Source organism: Myxine glutinosa, chromosome 9, assembly GCF_964187855.1.
Source record: "Myxine glutinosa chromosome 9, kmMyxGlut1.1, whole genome shotgun sequence".
In the NCBI taxonomy this organism is placed as follows: Eukaryota; Metazoa; Chordata; class Myxini; order Myxiniformes; family Myxinidae; genus Myxine; species Myxine glutinosa.
In genome coordinates, this window is record NC_136269.1 from 143,754,968 (window position 1) to 143,777,783 (window position 22,816).

The following is a 22,816-nucleotide window of genomic DNA, read 5'->3' on the forward strand; positions in this document are numbered from 1 at the left end:
AGGAAAACCTCGACGTCCGACAACTGGGTCTTTCTCGGCACACCAAAAATTTTGGCTTCATTGGGTATTATTAGTAATCGCTTGACCTGGTCAATCTATAAGGCAAAGCAAATGCTCCGGTATTGGGTGTCTGGAAAATATATAAATGAAAATATGCAAACATTTGTCAGGATGCTCGTCATTTCACAATAATATTCATATTCCATTGGGGCTATCATTATCATTATAACGACAATAATAATAGTAATAACAAAATAATTGTTTTCTTGGGATTCATGTTTTGCGTAAATTCCACATTCTCAAAGTCACAGTTAACTCGAACGGCACACGGTAGGGTGCGTCCCTCCGCCAGGCAGATTAGTTGACATTTTGTATCCCATCGACAGACCAAATCTCCATTTGGACATGAATTAAATTTAATCGACTTGTTCTTGCCACCTAACCAACTCATCAACCAAGTTTTCTCACAACTCATCCACAACGTTTTGAGATATCATGCCACATATCGTTTTTGGCCCCATCTCTCCTTCACCAAAATCCAAAATCCACCAAAATCGAATCAAACATACAACCCGCCCACCAATTTTCGGCCGAATCCATCCATAACTATTACATACAGTCACGTGAAAAAGCAAGTATACCCCATGTAAAGTTTTGCATTTTTCAACATATTTCAACATACAGCTATTTGATCTTCATTTTAACAATATTGATAGATAAAGGTGATATAATATAACAAATATCATGAAACATTTACATTTTGTAGTCCATTGTATAATTTAAATAAACATAAATGCAAATTTCGCATGTGGAAAAAGTAAGTACACCCCAACATTTATCACTACTTCAAATACCGAAAATTAGAATCAGGTGCACCAGCTCAGGTGCAAATGATTAGAACATCGTTAGAGAGGATCTTGGAGGAACCTGTCTTATTTAAACCTCAGACATTTAGTTTGGTTTGCTCTTTGTTGTTGAAGTGTGCGGCGTCACCATGCCTAGATCAAAAGAGCTCTCTAAGGCCTTCAGAAAGAAGGTTATAGATGCCTACAAATCTGGGAAGGGATTTAAAAAGATCTCCAAACAATTTGAAATCAATCATTCGACTGTCCGGAAGATCATCTACAAGTGGAGAAGATTTCAAACAACTGCCAACTTGTTCAGGCCACGCCGCCCCAGCAAGTTCAGCCCGAGAGCAGACCGCAAGATGCTGAAGTAAGTCTCTAAGAACCCCAGAATGTCATCACGGGACCTACAGGTAGCTCTTGCCACTGCTGATGTCAAAGTGCACGAGTCTACCATTAGAGAGAGGCTGCACAAATTTGATCTGCATGGGAGGTGTGCCAGGAGGAAACCTTTGCTGTCCAGAAAGAACATCAGGGCAAGACTAAAGTTTGCCAATGAACACCTCGGCAAAGACCAGCACTTCTGGAACAATGTGCTCTGGACAGATGAGTCAAAGGTAGAGCTATTTGGCCACAGTAGCAGAAAACATGTTTGGCGAAAACCAAAGACAGCATTTGACCACAAGAACCTGATACCAACTGTAACCCATGGTGGTGGAAATATTATGGTTTGGGGCAGCTTTGCTGCATCAGGGCCTGGGCAGCTCACCATCATAGAATCCACGATGAATTCTTCATTGTACCAGAGGGTGCTTGAGGATAATGTGAGGCCATCTGTCAGAATGTTGAAGCTCAACCGAAGGTGGACCATGCAACATGACAATGACCCTAAACATACCAGCAAATCCACCAAGGAATGGCTGAAAAGAAAGAAATGGAGGGTTCAGGAATGGCCAAGTCAAAGCCCGGATCTAAATCCCATCGAGATGTTGTGGGGGGATTTGAAACGATATGTGAATTTTTTTTTTTTTTTTTTTTTTGTATACTGAATCGAGGCTCGTGAAAGAGCTAGCATTTACTTCACAAACAAATCAACCAGACAAACAAAATATATAAAAAGAGGGAGCGGAAGACAAGATGGGGAGAGAAGGGGAAGCACACAAACACAACATTTGAGAGCAGGGAGATGTGTGGAAGGGAGAGGGCTTGGCGGGAGGAGGCGTGGGAAGGGGGGGGGGGGAGGGAGAAGTATAAAACACAAGGACACCAAGGACTTCCAGGACAGAAGTTGGTATTTCAAAAAAGTGGAATTGGGGTGAAATTAGTGGGGGTAGAAAAGATCAAGGTTTTGGATGGGGGAAGATAAGAGATGGTGGTGAACAGCTGTTTTAAAGACCTGGAGGGTGGAGTGGGATTGAAGAGAGTGAGGGAGTTTGTTCCAGAGGCGGGAGAAAAGAGGAATGAAGGAGTGAAGGTGAGCAGAGAGTCTTGATTTTGGCAGTTTAACCATAAGAGGGTTGCAGGCAGATCTTGTGCGACCTGTAGGAATATTTGCGGGACAGAGCCCAGAGAGAGCTAGGGGGGCAAGGCCAGAGAGGGGTCGGTAGAAGACGGAAAGACCACCGACCTGCCTGCGGTGAGTGAGTGAGAGGCCCTTGGAGTTAGCTTCATCGCGGGAGATTCCAATGATTCTGAATGCTTTGGTTTCAACAGCGTGAAGACGAGCTAGGTGTGAGGCAGGAGCACCAGCCCAGAGGGGAGGGCAGTATTCCATTGAGCTGCGGATGAAAGCCTTGTATTTGGTGAGGAGCTCGGGTGTGCCAAGGAAGGACTTCGCACGACGGAGGATGCCCAGTCGGCGACTGGCTTTGGAGGCCAGATTTGAAATGTGGTCATATAAATCAAAGAAGGCAATATCGAGTATGTTTGGTCACTTACGGTACCACCTTTTGAACATAAGTACCATTTTACAGTTTATGAAGACACATTCATGGTCTTTTAGCACGAATGTATTGATTAATTACCATTAAATATATGGAATCATAATACACAAAAAACCACTGTACTGACAGACTACATAATATGCTTCCTAGTATAATACTAGTATTATCTTTGCTTTTCTAATAAGTGGTGTAACTTCAGCAATTTTCATCTCAAAAGGAAATTTAACAGCTTGCATTTAAACTTGCAGTTCGTGTTTGGTTTGACTCAGGTGGCCAACTTTTTCCATGAAACCCCTGTTTGACTTATTTGTAAAAATGAACTAACTGAAGTATAACGTCTTTGCAGATAATAATATGGCATCGACAGTGAAGCTTTTTGACCCAAAATGCGACCTCCTCCTCTCGTCACACAAACGGATTGGTTGAAATGTATCATTTGTCAGGAAGACACTAATGAAAAGCTCTGTTGCCCAGCCAACTCAAAGCGCATTGCCATTGGAGCAGGTTATGCAAGCCTTGCGAATGATTTCATGGCCTTCTACTCTGCTGGTCGCTTGCCCAACACCCTTTCCCTCACAAGGCTTGATAACGGAAATGGCGTGGAAGCTACATTGCGACAGAACACAGCAAAATTTCACTCATCATGTAGACTCAGGTACAGCAAAACAAAGCTTCAGCGAGCTGTCAAAAGGAAACGTTTGGATGAGGGGTCAAGCATGGAGCATTGCGAAAAGCAAGCACGTAGTGGACGGAATCCCCGACAACGTAGCTCATCAGAAAGTCTTGTGTGTTTATTCTGTGAAAACCTGCAAGTCCAGCCGAACCATTACATGAAGCAATGACTAAGCAGTTGGGTGAGAGAGTCAAGAGGTGTGCAACCAAACTGCTAGATGCAAAACTCTTAGCAAAGGTGTCATCAGGTGACCTTTTTGCAAGTGAAGGGAAATATCACACCAAGTGCTTGGTTGGGCTTTACAACGCAAAAAGGAAAGTAGAAACTTCACAAGAAGACGAAAAAGGCCAAACGATACAAGGCCATCATTCACGAGCTTTTGCAGAACTACTAGCTTTCATAGAAGACACCCGTGTAGATAGTGAAGAGCAAAGCACTTCCCCTGTATTCAAGCTCTCAGACCTGGTTCAGCTGTATAGGGAACGGCTTAAACAACTTGGGGGTGACATCACCATCTGTACATTCTACGAGACTAAAAGAGCGCATCCTAGCTTCTTTACCTGAGCTAAAGGCCTTCAAGGCGGGTTGCAAAGTTATCTTGGTATGCAATGAGGATGTTGGAAATGCCCTGCGGAAAGCTTTTGAAAGTGATGCAGATGACGATGCTTTCACGCTTGCCGGTGCTGCAAAACTTGTACACAAAGAAATGATGGATGCATCAGCACATTTTGATGGAACTTTTTCTGAAAACTGTCAAGAAGGATCTATCCCACAGTCTTTGATGACTCTTATGGCCATGCTGCTGTATGGGCCAAATATTACTGAACAATCACTCGTAACTGAGAAGCAATCCTTGATGAGTATTTGTCAGCTGTTAGTCTTTAACAGTTTTTCTTGTAGAAGGAAAGAAGGTCAAGTAATACGACACAATAAAGTCCGTGAGCCCCCTCTTCCAGTATCCTGAGGTGTGCTGCTACACAACAAAACACGGAAACGAGAATTAGTTGAGAAGTTGTACAACCTTGGCCTTTCTGTGTCGTATGACCACATGCTTGAAATCTCAACTGAAACTGGTACGAAAATATGCAAAATACATGACATGTTTGAAATTGTGTGCCCACCACAACTCAAGAAGGGTGTTTTCACTACGTCTGGAGCTGAAAACATCAACCATCAAACAAGTGCCACATCATCAAAGAGTTTATTTAACGGAAAAGGGATATCAACTTTACAGCATTTTGAGAACACTGACCAGGCAACAATCCACGAACCAGCCATCATGCTTGATGATCATGATGCTAATGGCCACATTGTATCTACATGCCAATCCAGGAAGCAACTACCAAGACTTCCACTATCTTACACCTAGGTTCCACCTGTGGCAGAAGAACACTTCTCCTGTCCCGTTCCCAAGACAGATGGACCTTTACGGTACTGGTATCTAATATGTCATCAATACAAAATAAAGCAATACAAAGACCGCCAAAAGTTGTGTCTCTGCAAACTGGAAAAGGGCACTTATGTTCCAAAAGTGGTACAAGACGTAATCACACACACTCATTATTGCCTTCTTTGAATTATATGACCCCAAAAACCTATATATAGGCACCAGAATTAAGATTATAGGCCTCTTGGTTGTCGAGTTATATTTTATTTTAGTATTAGCTGGTGGCCTTTTTGAAAAATGGCCGCCACAGCCGTCATAGGCCAAAACTGGGATGGCACTATATCTATTTTTTATTGTAATGGCCTACTGATGATATGTACCAAGTTTGATGCTTTTATCAAAAAGTGCACGACTCTTCCCCCTATCAGCTCTATTATAAGGGCTAACATCAATCACAAAAAAAAACGGACGCACAAAACATACAATAAAGGGAGCGGGAGACAAGATGGGGAGAGAGAGGGAAGCACACAAGTACAACAGCAGAGAACAGGGACATCGGAAGATCTGTGGGAAGGAGAGGGCTTGGGGGAGGTTTAAAACAATAGAGAGGGCGGTTTTAAACAATATATAAAGAGGAATAAAGAGCACAATAAAACAATAAATTACAATCCGTTTATAACAATATCTAAATAGGAAAGAGGAATAACAACTTGAAAAAGTAATTTCATCAATGACGACACAAGCAATAACATGTCTCCCACCATTTATATAGTAGAGGAAAGCTCCATCAATTTTGATTGATGTGCAGCCTTATGGCCATTCCATCCAAAACCAATCAATAGTTAATTCAACCAACGGGAATGTCATCCTTAATGGGACATCGTCAGGAACAGGGCAGTTCTACGCATACCTGTAAAGGTGAGATGTATGCGTGTGTCGTTGGTTGTTACAGTGCCTTCAGAAAGTATTCACACCCCTTGACTTTTTCACATTTTGTTGTGCTACAGACTGAATTTCAAATGAATTAAATTGAGATGATTTTTTTCTCACTGATCTTCACGCAATACCCTGTAATGTCTAAGTGGATTATTAATTTTTTTCAGAAATTTTTACAAAACAATTAAAAATGAAATACAGAAATATCTAATTTACAGAAGTACTCAACCCCCTGAGTCAATACTTCGTAGAAGTGCCTTTGGCAGTTATTACAGCTTTGAGTATTCATGGGTTTGTCTGTATCAGCTTTGCACATCTGGATTTGGGGAGTTTCTCCCATTCTTCCTTGCAGATTTGCTCAAGCTCTGGCAAGTTGGATGGGGAACGTCAGTGAACAGCAATCTTCAAGTCTTTCCACAGATTCTCAATGGGATTCAAGTCTGGGCTTTGTTGAGCCACACTTTCACATTCTTCTTCTGAAGCCACTCCAGTGTTGCTTTGGGTGTATGCTTGGGGTCATTGTCCTATTGGAACGTAACTCTTCGACGCAGTCCAAGTTCTTTTGCACTCTGAAGCAGGTTCTCCTTAAGGATTTGCCTGTATTTGGCTCCATTCATTGTTCCCCCTATCCTCACAAGTTACCTAGTCCCTGCCACTAAAAAGCATCCCCAAACCATAATGCTGCCACCACTATGATTCATGCTAAGGATGGTATTAGATGGGTGATGAGCTGTGCTTGGTTTCTGCCAGGTGTAGGGCTTTGCATTCAAGCCAAACAGTCCAATTTTCGTCTCATCAGACCACAGAATATTTTTGCCTCAAGCTCTCAGTGTTTCACGTCTCTTTTTGCAAACCCCAGGCATGCTGTCACGTGCCTTTTTCTCAGATGTGGCTTCCGTCTGGCTACTCTCCCGTAAAGCCTAAATTTGTGAAGTGCTGCAGAGACTGTTGTCATTCCAGCAGGTCTTCCCATCTCAGCCAAGGAACTCTGTAGTTCTGTCAGAGTGGTCATTGGGTTATTGGTCACCACTCTCACCAACGTTCTACTTGCCCAGTTACTAAGTTTGTTTAGACTGCCAGCTTTAGAAAGAGTCTGTGTAGTTCCATATTATTTCCATTTGCTAATGATGGATTTCACTGTGGCTCTTGGGAACTTTTATTTCAACATTTTATTTTATTTTTATTTCATTTTATTTTTATTTTATTTCATTTTTACATTTTAAAATATTGAACATTTCAATATTTCAACACTAGAAATTGTTTTATACCCTTCCCCAGATCTCTGCCTCCTCACAATTGTATCCTGTAGTTATACGGAGAGTTCCTTGGACTTCATGGTAAAGTTTCTGCTCTGATATGCACTGTTAACAGTGAGAACTTATACAGTCGTGGCCAAACATATTGTCATCCTTGCACTTTTTTCAAATAATGCACCATTTCTTCCAGAAAATTGTTGAAACTGAAAAATATTTTGGTATCTACATTTGTATTTCCTTGGTTTGCAGTGGAACGAAACAAAAAAAAGCTGAAAAATGACTAAATCTTACCTTATTCCACACAGAAATCCTAAAATGGCCCGGACAATATTATTGGCACCTTTTAGAAGTTGTTCGAAATAAATCGATTTAAAGCAGGTGATTCTGCTTTACTATGGAATTAAACACACCTGCCATGAGTTGCAGGTGCCTGTGATATAAAAATCACTCATTCAACCAGTTTGAATAGAGAAAAGGAGTTATTCTTCTGTTTTGTGTCACTGCATGTACCGCAACAGACATGAAGAAAATAAATAAAACCAGAGAATTGTCTGAGGAGGTCAGACACAAGATTGTAGCCAAGCATGGACAATATCAAGACTACAAGTCGATCTCCAGAGACCTTGATGTTTCTGTGTCCACCGCATGCAATGTTATCCAGAAGTTTAAGGCCCATGGCACTGCATCCAACCTCCCTGGATGTGGCCGCAAGAGAAAACGTGATCACAGATTGCAGCGAAGGATTGTCCGAATTGTGGAGAAAGCACCTCATTCAACTGCCAAACAGATTCAAGCTGACCTTCAGACACAAGGTACGACAGTTTGAACTCGCACCATCCGTCACCAACTCAATGAAAGGGGATTCTATGGTAGAAAGGGGACCCATCCCTCTCTGTACCCACCGTACCCAGTCGTACCCAGCTGCTCCTGGACTCTGTGTCCTTTCCTCCTGACAAGGTGGAAAAGTTTCTGTCAACCCTCGACTCTGATTCTGCAACTGGTCCTGACGGCATCAGCCCACGGGTCCTAAAATCATGTTCTTCCGCTCTTTCAATCCCTCTTTCTGTTCTCTTCACCCTCTCTTTTGCTCAAGGTCATCTGCCATCTGCTTGGAAATCAGCCAACATCACCGCTTTGCATAAAAAAGGTGCAAAAATAGATCCCAGCAACTACAGACCAATCAGCCTTCTCCCAATTATCAGCAAAGTCATGGAATCCATCATTGCTTCAGATATGAAATCTTTCCTCTTCTCCAATGGCTTGATCTCTGATCATCAATTTGGTTTCAGACCTGGTCACTCTACTCTGGACATGCTGCTTCTGCTTTCTCAACAATGGATGGAGGTCCTCAACGCCAAACAGGAAATTAGAGCTGTCTCCCTTGACATTTCACGTGCCTTCGATACGGTCTGGCACCCTGCTCTGCTCACCAAACTCTCCTCCTTTGGTATCCATGGAAATCTCCACGCATGGCTGGCGGACTTCCTCTCTGGTCGTAGTCAACGTGTGGCCCTGAATGGGTTTCTCTCATCTCCTCTTCCTGTTCAGGCTGGAGTTCCCCAAGGTAGTGTTCTGGGCCCTGTGCTTTTTCTGGTCTTCATCAATGATCTCTCTGACTCTCTTGAAAATCCTCTCTATCTCTTTGCTGACGACTCTACTCTCTGTCGCTCCATTCCTCATCCCTCAGATCGGCAGTCTGCAGCCTCCTCACTCTCTGCAGACCTGGACAAAATCACAGACTGGGCAAACAAATGGAACATGTCTTTCAATCCTGATAAATCTCACACTCTTACGATGTCTCTCCGAAAAGACCGACTGGAAAACCCTCCCATCCACTTTCTGAATAATCCTCTCCAAGAAGTTCTGTCACTCAAACTTTTGGGTCTCACTATTTGCCATGATCTTTCCTGGGAAAACCACATTTCAAATCTGGCCTCCAAAGCCAGTCGCCGACTGGGCATCCTCCGTCGTGCGAAGTCCTTCCTTGGCACACGTGAGCTCCTCACCACATACAAGGCTTTCATCCGCAGCTCTATGGAATACTGCTCTCACCTCTGGTCTGGTGCTCCTGCCTCACACCTAGCCCGTCTTCACGCTGTTGAAACCAAAGCGTTCAGAATCATTGGAATCTCCTGCGATGAAGCTAACTCCAAGGGTCTTTCACTCACTCACCACAGGCAGGTTGGTGGTCTTTCCGTCTTCTACCGACTCCTCTCTGGCCTTGCCCCCCCCTGCCCTCTCTGGGCTCTGTCCCCCAAATATTCCTACAGGTCGCACAAGATCTGCCTGCAACCCTCTTATGGTTAAATTGCCAAAATCAAGACTTTCTGCTCACCCTCACTCCTTCATTCCTCTTTTCTCCCGCCTCTGCAACAAACTCCCTCACTCTCTTCAATCCCACTCCACCCTCCAGGTCTTTAAAACAGCTGTTCACCACCATCTCTTATCCTCCCCCATCCAAAACCTTGATCTTTTCTACCCCCGCTAATTTCGGTCCCCTTGTGTTTTATACCTCTCCCCCCCCCCCCCTCCCCTTCCCACGCCTCCTGCCCCCAAGCCCTCTCCCTCCCACACTTCTCCCTGCTCTCAAATGTTGTGGTTGTGTGCTTCCCCTTCTCTCCGCATCTTGTCTTCCGCTCACTCTTTTTGTATATTTTGTTTGTCTGGTTGATTTGTTTGTGAAATAAATGTTAGCTCTTTCACGAGCCTCGATTCAGTATCTATCTATAATTCCAGTAATCTCTGTGTGTGTGTGTGTCTGTGTGTGTGTGTGTGTGTGTGTGTTTGTCTGTGACCGCTGTTTCTCGACAACTACCGGTCCGATATACTTGAAACTTGCCAGGTATATTGCTGGGGACCCGAGGATGTGCCTTTTCAAGGTTTCATATTAATCGGAGAAGTAGTTACCGAGCTATGGCGATTTCTTTACCAAACTCCGCAAGCCGTTCGCTTTGGACCAAACCATTTCATGTAAATAGAGGGGGGGGGGGGGGGGGGGTTCTGTGGTCGTTGCGAATGGACCAAACCATTTCATGTAAATAGAGGGGGGGGTTCTGTGGTCGTTACTGCCACGTGGTTTCAAAGTTTTTTTTTGTTGTTGTTGTTTGCACGCATGCTTTTTTGCACGCACGTACGGGCACCCACGTACGGGCACGTCCTCGTACAAAAAAAAAGAGAGAAAAAAAAAAGGAGACCCAGGAGGACCCTACTGCTGAGAGAGAGAGACATAAGAAAGCCTGACTGGAGTTTGTTCAAACACACCTGAACAAGCCAAAATCCTTTTGGGAGAATGTCCTGTGGACAGATGATAGTCAAACATGGAGGAGATTCAGTGATGTTTTGGGGTTGCTGTGCTGCCTCTGGCACTTGGTGCCTTGAATGTGTGCATGGCATCATGAAATCAGGACATTACTAAGGCATTTTGGAGCGCAATGTTCAACCCAGTGTCAGAAAGCTGGGACTCCACCAAAGGTCATGGGTCTGCAGCAGGACAATGACCCCAAACACACTTCAAAAAGTACCCAGGAATGGTTCAAGATAAAACGCTGGACTGTTCTGCAGTGGCCAGCAATGAGTCCAGACCTGAATCCCATTGAACACCTGTGGGGAGATCTGAAAACAGCAGTTGGGAGAGGGCACCCTTCAAATATGGGAGAACTGGAGCAGTTTGCACAAGATGAGTGGGCCAAACTGCCAGTAGAGAGGTGTGGGAAGCTCATTCATGGCTGTAGGATGCGCTTGACTGCAGTTATTTTGTCCATTTTTGACGGAAGCCTCTCCTCAATGAAAGTCACATGAAAGCCTGCTTGTAGTTTGCAAAAAAGCACCTAAAGGACTCTCAGACTGTGAGAAACAAGATTCTGTGGTCTGATGAAACAAAGATTGAACTGTTTGGCTTCCGTCCGGCCACTCTGCCATAAAGCCCAGATCGGTGGAGTGTTGCAGTGATGGTTGTCCTTCTGGAAGTTTCTCCCATCTCCACACAGGATCTCTGGAGCTCAGCCAGAGTGACCATCGGGTTCTTGGTCACCTCTCTTACCAAGACCCTTCCCCCCCGATTGCTCAGTTTGGCCAGGCGGCCAGCTCGAGGAAGAGTCCTGGTTGTTCCAAACTTCTTCCATTTAAGAATTATGGAGGCCACTGTGCTCTTGGAACCTTCAATGCAGCAAAAATTTTTTTGAAGGCTTCCCCAGATCTTTTCCTCGACACAATCCTGTCTCTGAGCTCTGCAGGCAGTTCCTCCGACCTCATGGCTTGGTTTTTGCTCTGATATGCATTGTAAGCTGTGAGGCCTTGTATAGACAGGTGTGTGCCTTTCCAAATCATGTCCAATCAATTGAATTTACCACATGTGGACTCCAATCAAGGTGTAGAAACATCTCAAAGATGACCAAGAGAAATGGGAGGCACCTGAGCTAAATTTCAAGTGTCATAGCAAAGGGTATGAATACTTATGTCAATTTGATATTTCAGTTTTTTCTTTTTAATAAATTTGCAAAACTTTCTAAAATCCTGTTTTCTCTTTATCATTGTGGGGTATTGAGTGTAGATTGATGAGGGAAAAAAATGAATTTAAATGATTTCAGCATAAGGCTGCAACACAACAAAATGTGAAAAAAGTGAAGGGGCCTGAATACTTTCTGAATGCACTGTATATAAGATATATGTCTAACCTCCAGTAACGTTGCAGTTACTACAAAGGGATTAGTGTTACGATTAGATTTACTTTTACAATAATGTTCCGTTATTACGAAAATTATATTATTTTAAAGAAACCGAGGTGAATTCCTTCCCTCCGCTTTTACACCGCTTCAATCCATCAACTTTCCATTCAAGACATTGGGATTAAAGTATTGTGGTTATATTTACTATAATATTATTATTACTACTAGCAGAAGTACCCGGCATTGCCGGGTGGGGAAGGGGAGGGGGAGGGGGAAGGGGAGAGGCGGGGAACGGGGGGGGGGGTAGCGAGCCCCTTGGCAAAGCGAGCAATTTTTTTTTTCATAGCATCATAGTGTCATAGCGTTCATAGCGTTCATAGCGTTTCATAGCATCATAGCGATTTTTTTTTTCATAGCGTCATAGTGTCATAGCGTCATAGCGTTCATAGCGTCATAGCGTTCATAGCGTCATATCGTTCATAGCGTCATAGCGTTCATAGCGTCATAGCGTTCATAGCGTTTCATAGCGTCATAGCGATTTTTTTTTTTCATAGCGTCATGGCGTCATAGCGTTCATAGCGTCATATCGTTCATAGCGTCATAGCGTTCATAGCGTTTCATAGTGTCATAGCGATTTTTTTTTCATAGCGTCATAGCGTTCATAGCGTCATATTGTTCATAGCGTCATCACGTGATCGCTCTGAGCGAATCAGCACCCACCTGCTCTGATTCCGTGCGCTGAAATGCGCTGAGGTAAATATGAATAAAAAATATGGATCGTCAAATATTTTGAGTTCGGCCATGTTCGTCCCAGGCTCAATGGCCATGTCTATGCCAAATATCAAGCATGCAAGCCTCTCCGTTTAGGAGTCTATCGGTAACATTACACACACACACACACACACACACACACACACACACACACACACACACACACACACACAAACTGTGTTTTATATATATAGATGAAAACGATACTACTGAAACGATACCACTGTTTTAAGAAACCTGGGTTTAATTTGACCGAAGCGGACGGTGAGTCATAGCGCCTAAGGCCTATACATACCGTATTGTTGGAAGAGGCATAACGCTGATGCTTTCGATATTTGATGGTCATTTTAACATATGGTCCCTGTGCCATCAAAAGGAGGGTCAATTAAACGGATTATGTGGTGACGACTCCCGACGGACGGATGAAGCGGCAGCTGTGTCACGTGAACCGACTCAAGTGTTTCACACTCGGTTTGTTTGTGTTTCACATTGAATGAAAAACGTGAAGGTAGAGCATGACGATTGTGATATATGACAGGTTCGAAGATATGTTCGACGATATCTTCGGCATGAACGGCATAAAAATCAAAATGGCGGTGTGTGGAGAGTCAGCCGCAGCACCGCCGTAATGACATCAGACGTAATCACATCACCCTGTCATGTGACCAAATTCTCAGCTATGAGTGGTATACATTTGAGGGGGCATACATGCATACATACATCTAGACGGCTCTGCCCGATGGGCTACCCCGTAAAAACCTTTAAAAATACAGAAGAGTTGGGTCGCACCAAGTCCTTTTCAAGACTGCGGGGTAAGTATTCGATGAATACCATCTAGTTGATGCTGTGGCATGCTTGTTTTTTGATGAGCATATGTTGTCAGTAATTTTCCCAAGACCATAAAGAAGACCTAGTTTTGAAGACCATAATTCAATGATGGTATAACTCTACCATGGCCTTTTGGTTATTTTGTATAATGTTATATTTTAGGCTTAGGTTTATCAATCTTTTCAGGATATTTAAGTTCTTGATAAATATGGTTTGCGACATTATTAATCTCGAAACTTGGGATTCTTTATCTCAATGAAGGAAAGAAGATGAGTCGGTTGTGGTAATGTGCTTTCTGCACGATTTTGTGAGAGTATTCTGTTGTTATTCCGACCCAGATATAAACTATCAGGGGGATTTCACAGGCAGGGTGATTCATCAATGCGTGTGCCGGCCCTCGGATGGACGTTAAGCTGGGTGTTCTGTCTGTCGGAATTAGTTGATGGATGGTAAAGATCCCACGCTGTCCTTCGCGAGCAGGTGAGATATCGCCGGCACCATGAACAAATTACATATGGTTGGGAGGCAGTGGGTTTCGGAGGTGACATGCAACCCAAAATCCAATTGACATTCTCAGCTATCATTTATCTTTTCCCCAAGACTCTAAAGACAGTTTACCCCATTAATGTTGTCCCTGCCATAGAGCTTGAGGAGTCACTGCGGCATTCTCCTTACCAAAGCAGGGAGAATATCAGTCAAGGTGAAGGTGAGAAACACCTGAAGTGCATGAGAGAGCCCACCCTGTAGTGCGGATTAGACGGAAGCTCGGATTAGACGAATCTTGTGCAAGCGGGTGTAAGCATGTACATGCATAGCTGCCGTCTCACCTTGATGCAACAGGTGCCACACAATGATAAAAGTTACAATGTGGATACAATTTCCTGGTGCCAAAAGGAATGCTCCTGCAATACAACAGATCCACAAGACAACAGGTGATTCATTCACTACAGTGACCGATCCCAATGAGCAGAGAAAGAGCCAGGTTCACATAGCATTTTCCACGACTTGTTTTACAGGTTACCCTACTTCAATACCACCTGTTCATCCTGCAAACATCTTTGCTCCATTCCTGTTCATATGGGCCGGAGGGGATGGTAGACGTGATCTCGAAGAGCATTAAAGAGAATACTTCTTTCACCTTGATCCTCTACACCTTTCCTAGTTCCTGTCCTTACAGCTTAACAAACAAGAAACAATTCCTATTAGCAGAAAGCTGGGACGGAAGCAGAAATTCTGCGCTGTGTCTGTACAGTTCCAAAATGTCCAGCATGAAAGACATGGACAAAAGACACGTTGATGCACTTATAAAATCGACAAATCACATTGCAAACATTATATTGCCAACCCCTACACAATGCTTGTAAAAACATCCTTTTCGTTTTTGCGTTCCATAAATTTACCAATACCACATCGTCTGCAGGGCAGCGGAAGTATAGTAAAAGAAGCATGTATTTTTGCTCTTTATTTCAATGAAATTTATGTCAAGCAGCGGCAAAGAACATGGAGAGCCAGTAAATAATGAAATAAATACCAGCACACGTTCTTGCAAGGTCCTGAAAGCAAAAGGTGCTGATTATTAACTCCAGAGTTTGGCTGTGGGGGCAAGAATAATCGGCGAAATTAAATGGATGGGCAGGAAGCAAACAAGGTTAGCAAATCAATCCCGGCAGGCCAGAAGCTGCTCGAAAATTGATTGCTTTGATTCTGCCTTTGCTTTTGTTCCGCGGCTGCATGAAAGGAACCAGATTACAGTGCCTAAAGCAAGTCAGGGTGGATGTAGGGTGGAAAAGAGACAGAAAGAAAGAGAGAGAGAGAGAGAGACAGAGAGACAGAGAGACAGAGACAGAGACAGAGACAGAGACGGACAGAAAGAGAGAGAGAGAAGGCCTAGCTACTCATATCAAAGAGAGTTTGACTGGGATATACTAGGCCGAGACAGCAATCGCATTGTTATCCTTTTCATACTAAATTAGTAAGCAATTGTGTGCAAGTATTTCCGTGTTGAGGGTTTCCTGGTGGCCTTTGCTCTGTAATGGAACACTATTGGACATGTACATTCGAGTACTCAATATGGGGCACGGTATTCTCGGATTCACACCACCACAGGGGTGTACAAGCTGCACGGGAGGGGACGAACCAAGGCACGATTGCTGTATCCAGAGCAAGAATTGATGCAGTTCGAGTCGTTTAACACCAAAGGGCAGTTTGAACAATACTTGCTGTGGTGGAAGTGATTAATATTTAAATTGCTGCCAAGAAGCTGTTTGCACCATGAGGCAGCAACATGCATGATTCCACATCTCTGCGAAAGGCACTGATCTATAGAGGTTGGGAAATCAGACCTTTTTCATATCGAACCCAACGAGTCCCGGCCTTTATAGTGCCATGGTACATTCAAACATAAGAACATCAGTGCAAAGGGAATTTCCTCCTCCTTTGGTTAAAGCATTATTTCTATGCATAAAGTAATAAAAGCGTTTGCACCATGCTGAGGTGCACGGTACGATTTAACGACTTCGCTCTAAAGCTAAAACAGTAACAGGTATAAACACATCTCTTTGAATACGGCTTATGCACCGGCTGGTGGCAAACGTTGACAGACTTATAATGGACCCATTAAGGATTCATTGACGTTAACAAAAGGCACTTAAACTCAAGCACTGCAACAGTGATTTACAAGGCTTCAAAAGCCTTGGGTGAGCGTCGTTGCTGCAGAAGAAAAGGAAAACAAAAAATAATAAACAAATAAACATTCACTGAGAAATCGTCCTCTCAATGAAAACGGTTAATTCGCACTTTCAAACCACCGGGTTCATCGAGTTGGGGTGAGACGCAATTGAATAGCTTGTTACGAATCGAACATATCATGTAGGATGTTGTCTTATACATGGACAATTTCCATAGACTTGAGATTTGGGCCTTGTATTATAACGTGAATGACTAGTCAATCCTCTTATCGAGTATTATGCACAGAGAGGTTGAAAAGAAAAATTATAATTTAAAATAAAAATGTAAGGCCTGTCCACGCCTGCTTTGTAAGCTACCCGAACTAAACTTGATGAAGACGGCAGTTTAAAATATCGCACATTGTTTTAACTTGTGTTCTTCATATTTTCATGATGAAGATTTGTTGAAGATTTGATAACAAAAGCTGAATTGCTGAAAATGTTGAATATATTGTTGTGACTCCTGAGTCACTCCTGAGTCACTCCTGAGTCACTCACTCCTGAGTGGTGACTCCTGAGCAAAGAAATGAGTTCTGGGGAAAATGAATCCAATGTTTGATGGATACTGTATCCATTTGTTTGACCAAAATTGGCATCTCAGAGTACGGCACTCCCGTTACCAAGGGCGGGTTAATCCCCTTGTCTTGTTAAGCTGGCCGTCTCCGGTCCTGGAACTATCCCTCTCCTTTGCGGGGTGGGATTGGCCAGGGTGATTGGTCAACGGTTTCCCAAATACCTTCACCAATCTCTCCGCAAACCAGGGAGATGAGTCCCTGCTCGAACCGCGGATGTGATGGTAATTGCCGAGCGGTTTAGCGATCCGCGATCCGAGCAGTTAACAAAAGGACTGAACCCGATTAAAAGCGGTTGGCCAAATCGTGCCACAGGTACTCAATTGGAGACAGGACAAAAGCGATCGGGTGAGAATGAATCAAAAGGAGTAAAGGAAGAACACAGGTTTATTAATTATGTACACGAAATGAAGAGGAAACGAAAGGCAAATAATATACAGAAGAAGAAGAAGCAGGACACAGGGCAGCCTTATACAGCCTTACTTAGCAAACGCCCCAGACAGAACGAACACACTTACACTCAAAGGGATGGAATGGCAGGGAAAGGCAGGAATGGCAGGAAAGGAGGAGAAGGTCCAAGCAGATGATGGCACCGGCGTCGAGGTCCGCTCCAGGTCGCGCTCCGGTCTTGAGCAAATACCCGGTGGCAGCTGCGCGTGTGGTTTGCACGCGGTCGGACAATGCCAATATATTTCTCGGGGAAACTGCCCTCCTGCATATGTAATAGGTCGACACCGCGCTTCTCCCCTCTTGCTCGAACCTCTGGTGTCACCGTCGTGCTCATCTCCTGAAGCAGTCCCTCTCGGCCGCTTTTATTGGGCGTTGTTAGATCAAGCCGCCGGCTCCCAGGACACGCCCAATGGTGAGCTTGCCTCGGCCCTGGTTGGCTCCAAGAGCTTACAGGTCCCGCCCCTCGACTAGACGTTGACAGGGCCACGCCTTGTTCTTGGCGCCCGACTTACTCCTCCCCCTTTTCCTCCAGAGGACCGAGCTCGTGATGGCGTTTGCACGGGTTGTAGAAAAGCACTCTTACTGCCATTGAAGAGATTGGGGCCTATTCTTATTTGATTGATGCAACGTAGATTCAAACTATTGGTAACACAGCCTTAATTACACACATACTAATGAGATATCTATAGAGATCCTAAGGTGTGCTACGTGTTGCTCGTGGACTAGCTATGGGTGCGATCTTTAACGCTAGACAAATGGGGGTATTTACAGGGGATTATTTATAAGGGAACATTTACAAAAATTTACCAAGTGGAGGGTTCTAAAAACCGCAACAATATTGTCGTGACTCCTGAGTGGTGGCTCCTGAGCAAAGAAATGAGTTCTGGGGAAAATGAATCCAATGTTTGATGTGTACTGTATCCATTTGTTTGAGCAAAATATTGGATGCCACCCAATATCAGAAGGTAACTGGAGAAGTGGGGTACTGATTTCTCTTGCAGGAGGGTGGCAGAATATGCCCTCTAGGGAAAAAAAAAATTGTTTGCAAACTATTTGTTTGCATTTCGTTTTGTAAGTGAGCTGGCAAAGAGACGGTGGATAACCTGCGTCAGTCTGAAGAAGTGGTGAGGAACCTTTGGAAGGGATTTTGTGTCTGGTTGGGTTTTGGGCCTTGTGGCTCGCCTCTGTTGTCTGTCTGTATGTGAGTGGAAGCTCAGAGGGTTGTGACCAGACTTGACCAGAATGCAGGTGGAGTGATGATGCTCTAATCTCCTGCTTTGGAGAAGGGAATTGTGGTTATTGCTGGTTTTACCCCTGTCTGTCTATCCGATTCTGTTCATGAAGTCCATGGTGCGAGTCCATGGAGGGCCAAAGTTGAGCTCTCGGGAGCTGAAGTGATTTGCTATCGGGATGCATCTCTCAGAGGACCACTGGCTGTTCCAGGGAGGTAAGGTGCAAAATATGGTGATGTTATCTTGTGGACAATCTGTGAATGGCTAGACAGATGCGCTTGGAAGGGGAAATTGTATTTACAACTCGAGTGGGTTGTGTCTTAAGGCAATTTTCGGGAGTAAGTGTGTAGAAGGTAACAGAAAGTCGAATGAGATGAAGCATTTGTCAGTGACAAGTGAATTTGCAAGGCTTTGCTGAGAAGGTAGACGAAAGGTCTTAAAAGTTGATGGTAAGGGCAGGAAATAAAAAAAGTGGCTATCGATTGTTGTTTTTGAAGTGATAAGAGTGGTTAGTTTGCACTGGCAAAAAGTGCACCAGTGGATGGAAAAGTGTTGGATTTTGTTTAACAAAATTGCGCTAGATTTCCACATGCAGGTCAATCCTGATCAAAAAGGTGATTGGGTGTTGGTGAAGAATTGGAGGCAGATTACAGCTCTGCAGCCCAGGTGAACGGAACTCCATCAGGTACTTTTTGTATCACATCAATGAAATTATTGTTCATCCTCCTGGGGGTTGATAGGGCGGTTCCATCAAAGAAAATGCAGATTGGACGATTTAGCGTTAATTTCCCAAACAGGTAGCAAATTACTTTGCCACAGATCAAGAGATACTAGATACTGTTGGGAAAGAAAGTATTTGTGGCAATGGAAGAAGTGTGTTTTACTTTGCACATTCAACTCAAGAATTATAGGTCATACGTTGCAAAGGGGGGTGGAGTTGGTGATTGTGGGTGGAGTTTTGTGGAATTTTGCATTCGCTTGATATTCTCGCAACTATGAGACGATTTTTAATTTTCAGACAATTTTTCAGTATTTTATACTGTTGTGAAATTGGCTTGTCCGGGAGACAGCAGATGAGTGTGCCACAGGGATCGATAGGATGAGTATCAAAGGACCAATACCAGTTGATTGTTGTTGGACTACCAGGTGTGATGTGATGTGATGTGTTGTGATTTAATGTGTAATATTTTTGCATTTCAAAATGATTATTGAGAAATTTAAATATGGTGGTGAAATAATGCAAATTTAGGTTGCAGTGCTTCAGATTTAGGTTGCAGTGATGAAACGACTTGCAGGAATGGCAGCGATGCAGGATCATGTTTACAATCATGATTATAAATGTTTGTGTTTTCCAAAAAAATTATGTTTACAATGCAGGGATGCAACGAAGCAGGATGGAGAAGATATGGTGAGTTTTCTCCTTTCCATTGGCAGATAATTATTAATGAGTCAATGATTGGCAGATCATGCATTGTTAGATGCAGGGAAATGATTTTATGCAAAACAGAGTGGCACTTGACTTACTTTTTGCTTGACTTTTTAGGAAAAGGGGCGTGCTTCCAAATTTTTTGAAGGTAAATGTGGCATTTGGATTTCCAGACACGACACAGGGAATGCAGCCAAAAATAACCAGCCATCTAAGAGATGAGGGAAATAGATGCCAATTCGGAGAATGGGGAGCCAGGATAGTTCATGGGCCTCCTCATATCGATTAATCATTGTCATGGTGGGGGGAGGGGGGAGGGGGGGGGCTGGGAAGTTTTGATTTGTGTGTGTGTCAGTAAGTTTGCAATGAAGGTACGGGGGAACACCCCTGTGTGGTCCGGGGTCGGGAGAAGGAGGCACGAGAGTGACCTTCGACTAGATTCCAGTGGTGGCTGCAGATCCGGTTCCAGTCTGGCAAGACCCATTGCTTGCTGAAGAGTCAGTGGACGCGGCAGACCTCCACGAACACCGTTGTCATCATCTTTGAGTCGTACTCATACAATGCCCAATACAGCCAGGCCGACGACTTCAAGAGAAGTCTTCATTGGCATGTCCCCCAGCTCCTTTGGGGCTCCTATTGCTGATGACCACCCTATGACTTGTGAAGGCCTTAGCAGCAGGAAGACCACCCTCAAATGGTCTTCAAAGGCAGTACGTGGGCAAGGCTTATTTTATGGTTCAGTTGAGGAGCAAAATGGCTGAGCTTGCTGCCGGAAACAGCAATCTGCAGAAATTGGTGGAAGCTTTTGACCAAGACAACAGAGCGCACCATGCATACAATAAAAGAAATCCAGGACTTGCCGGGTGAGCTGACTGTTTGTAATAGGCTTGTTGGCAAACTGAATGTGAATGTGGATATGGAGGAAGTCACACAGGATTACGATGTGAGTAAAGTCCATAATGATCGCAAGGCTGAGGACCTGGATGCTTCAATTAGAGAAGGGCACATGCAGGAGGCCCAGCTGAAGGAGATGGAAGCAGACATCAAGCGTCAGCAGCAGGTAACCAATGGCTTGGTCTGGACCTTGCCAGATGACAAGCAGGAGTGGTACAATGAGTTGAAGTCCAGAAATAAACAGCCACAGCAGGAGCTCCAGAACATGCAGCAGCGTGAGTGGCATTGATTGCGTAGTGTTGAACTTTAACCTAGCACCCCATGCGTGTTTCGGAAGAACGAACTTGAAGATTACCCTTGAGCATACCGGAAGAGGAGTCTAGGCGCAAACCCTAATGAGGGGAACACCGGGGAAGGGTATCTTGGGTTTTTAATAAAGGCGATGATCGCCACCCCACATCATTGTATTCCACTGCTTTGTATAACCCTGAGTTTTGCTAACAGTCCATCTTTTAGTGTAGGTGAATGCCTGCTATTAATCTGAGATTTGCTTTGAAAAACCCCAGCTTGAGTAATGGGTTTGTGATCGCTTTTTGCGTTTGATTCTGTATGGGAGGCTTTGGCCCACTTTGTATTTAATTTCAAATGACTTTATTCTTCATTGCTTGTAATCTTTTTAGATTGCCTCAGAATTATATAGGGAGGTCAATATTTACTCAATCATTTATCTATATCTCTCTTTTCCTTTCCTCTCCAGGTCTAAAACGATTATAAGGGGTAAAGGGTGCTCATAAGAGGTATTTGAATACCGTCTGAGATTTATCTCCCCAACTTCATGGCTAAGGACCTGGTCCCCCCCCCCCCCCCCCCCCTAACACAGCTTGTGTGAAGTTCCCTTGAGCAAGGATCTTCGCACACCCCATGAAGACCAAGATAACATCATAGATAGTAGACAAATACTTCTATGAAAAATCCCCAGTGGGCAAAGGGTGATAATTTAAAACGCTTTCTTTCCTTTTTCTTCCTTTCCTAAGTATATATTTGATGATAAAAGGCGGTGTGCACCCTGGTTTAGAATAGGTACACCGTATCCCTGCATGTCGTAGGAGGCGACTAAGAGGGTTGGTGTCAGGAAGGGCATCCGGCCATAAAAACATTGCCTCAAAAAGAGAACCATGACAATTACAACTACATATGGGCAGGGTACAGCCCGAAGTGGAGATCGGTTTCTGAGGTTTGGGACATGGAATGTAGGAACAATGACAGGGAGATCAGGAGAAGTGGTGGAAGTATTGGTCAGAAGAAGAGTAGACATATGTTGTGTGCAAGAGACGAGATTGAAGGGAAGTGGTGTGAGAATGGTGAAGGGTAGGCAGGGACAGAAATACAAGTTTGTGTGGCAAGGGTGCCCAGACGGCGTGAATGGTGTTGGTGTCCTGTTTTCTGAGGAGTTTTTAGACAGTGTGGTGAGTGTGACTAGAGTGAGTGATAGGTTGATGATTGTGAAAATGATGATTGGAAAGCTCTTGGTGAACGTCATCTCGGGATACGCTCCGCAGGTTGGTCGGAGCGATGAAGAGAAGGACAGGTTCTGGTGTACGATAGAGAAGCTGATGGAAAACGTGAAAGATGAGGAAGTTATTGTGGTAGGAGGAGACCTAAATGGACATGTGGGAATGAGTATGGACGGTTTTGAGGGAGTTCATGGGGGTTACGGATATGGTGTGATAAATGGAGAAGGTGAAAGGATTTTGGAGTTTGCTGATGGAGCTAACTTGTTGATTTGTAATACTCAGTTCCAGAAAGAGGATAATAACCTTGTTACATACACGTCAGGTGGGTCGACGACAACCGTTGACTACCTGATGGTGCGTAGGCGAGATAGGGGGCACCTCTGGGACACAAAGGTGATCCCGGGGGAGGAGGCTGGTTCACAGCACCACTTGGTTGTCTGCGACATAAGGGTGAAAGGTGCGAGGATAGCTCGGCGAGTGAAGTACCAACCGAGCATGAAGGTGTGGAGGTTGAAAGAGGTGACAGTAAGGGAGGCATTAAAAGAGAAGCTGAGTAGGGTAGAGGATAATGTGGTTGAGCTTGAAAGTGGTTGGATATCAATGAAAGATAGTCTGTTGGGAGCCGTTGCTGAGGTATGTGGATGGACAAAAGGACCACTGAGGCACTCGGAAACATGGTGGTGGGATGATGAAGTTGGA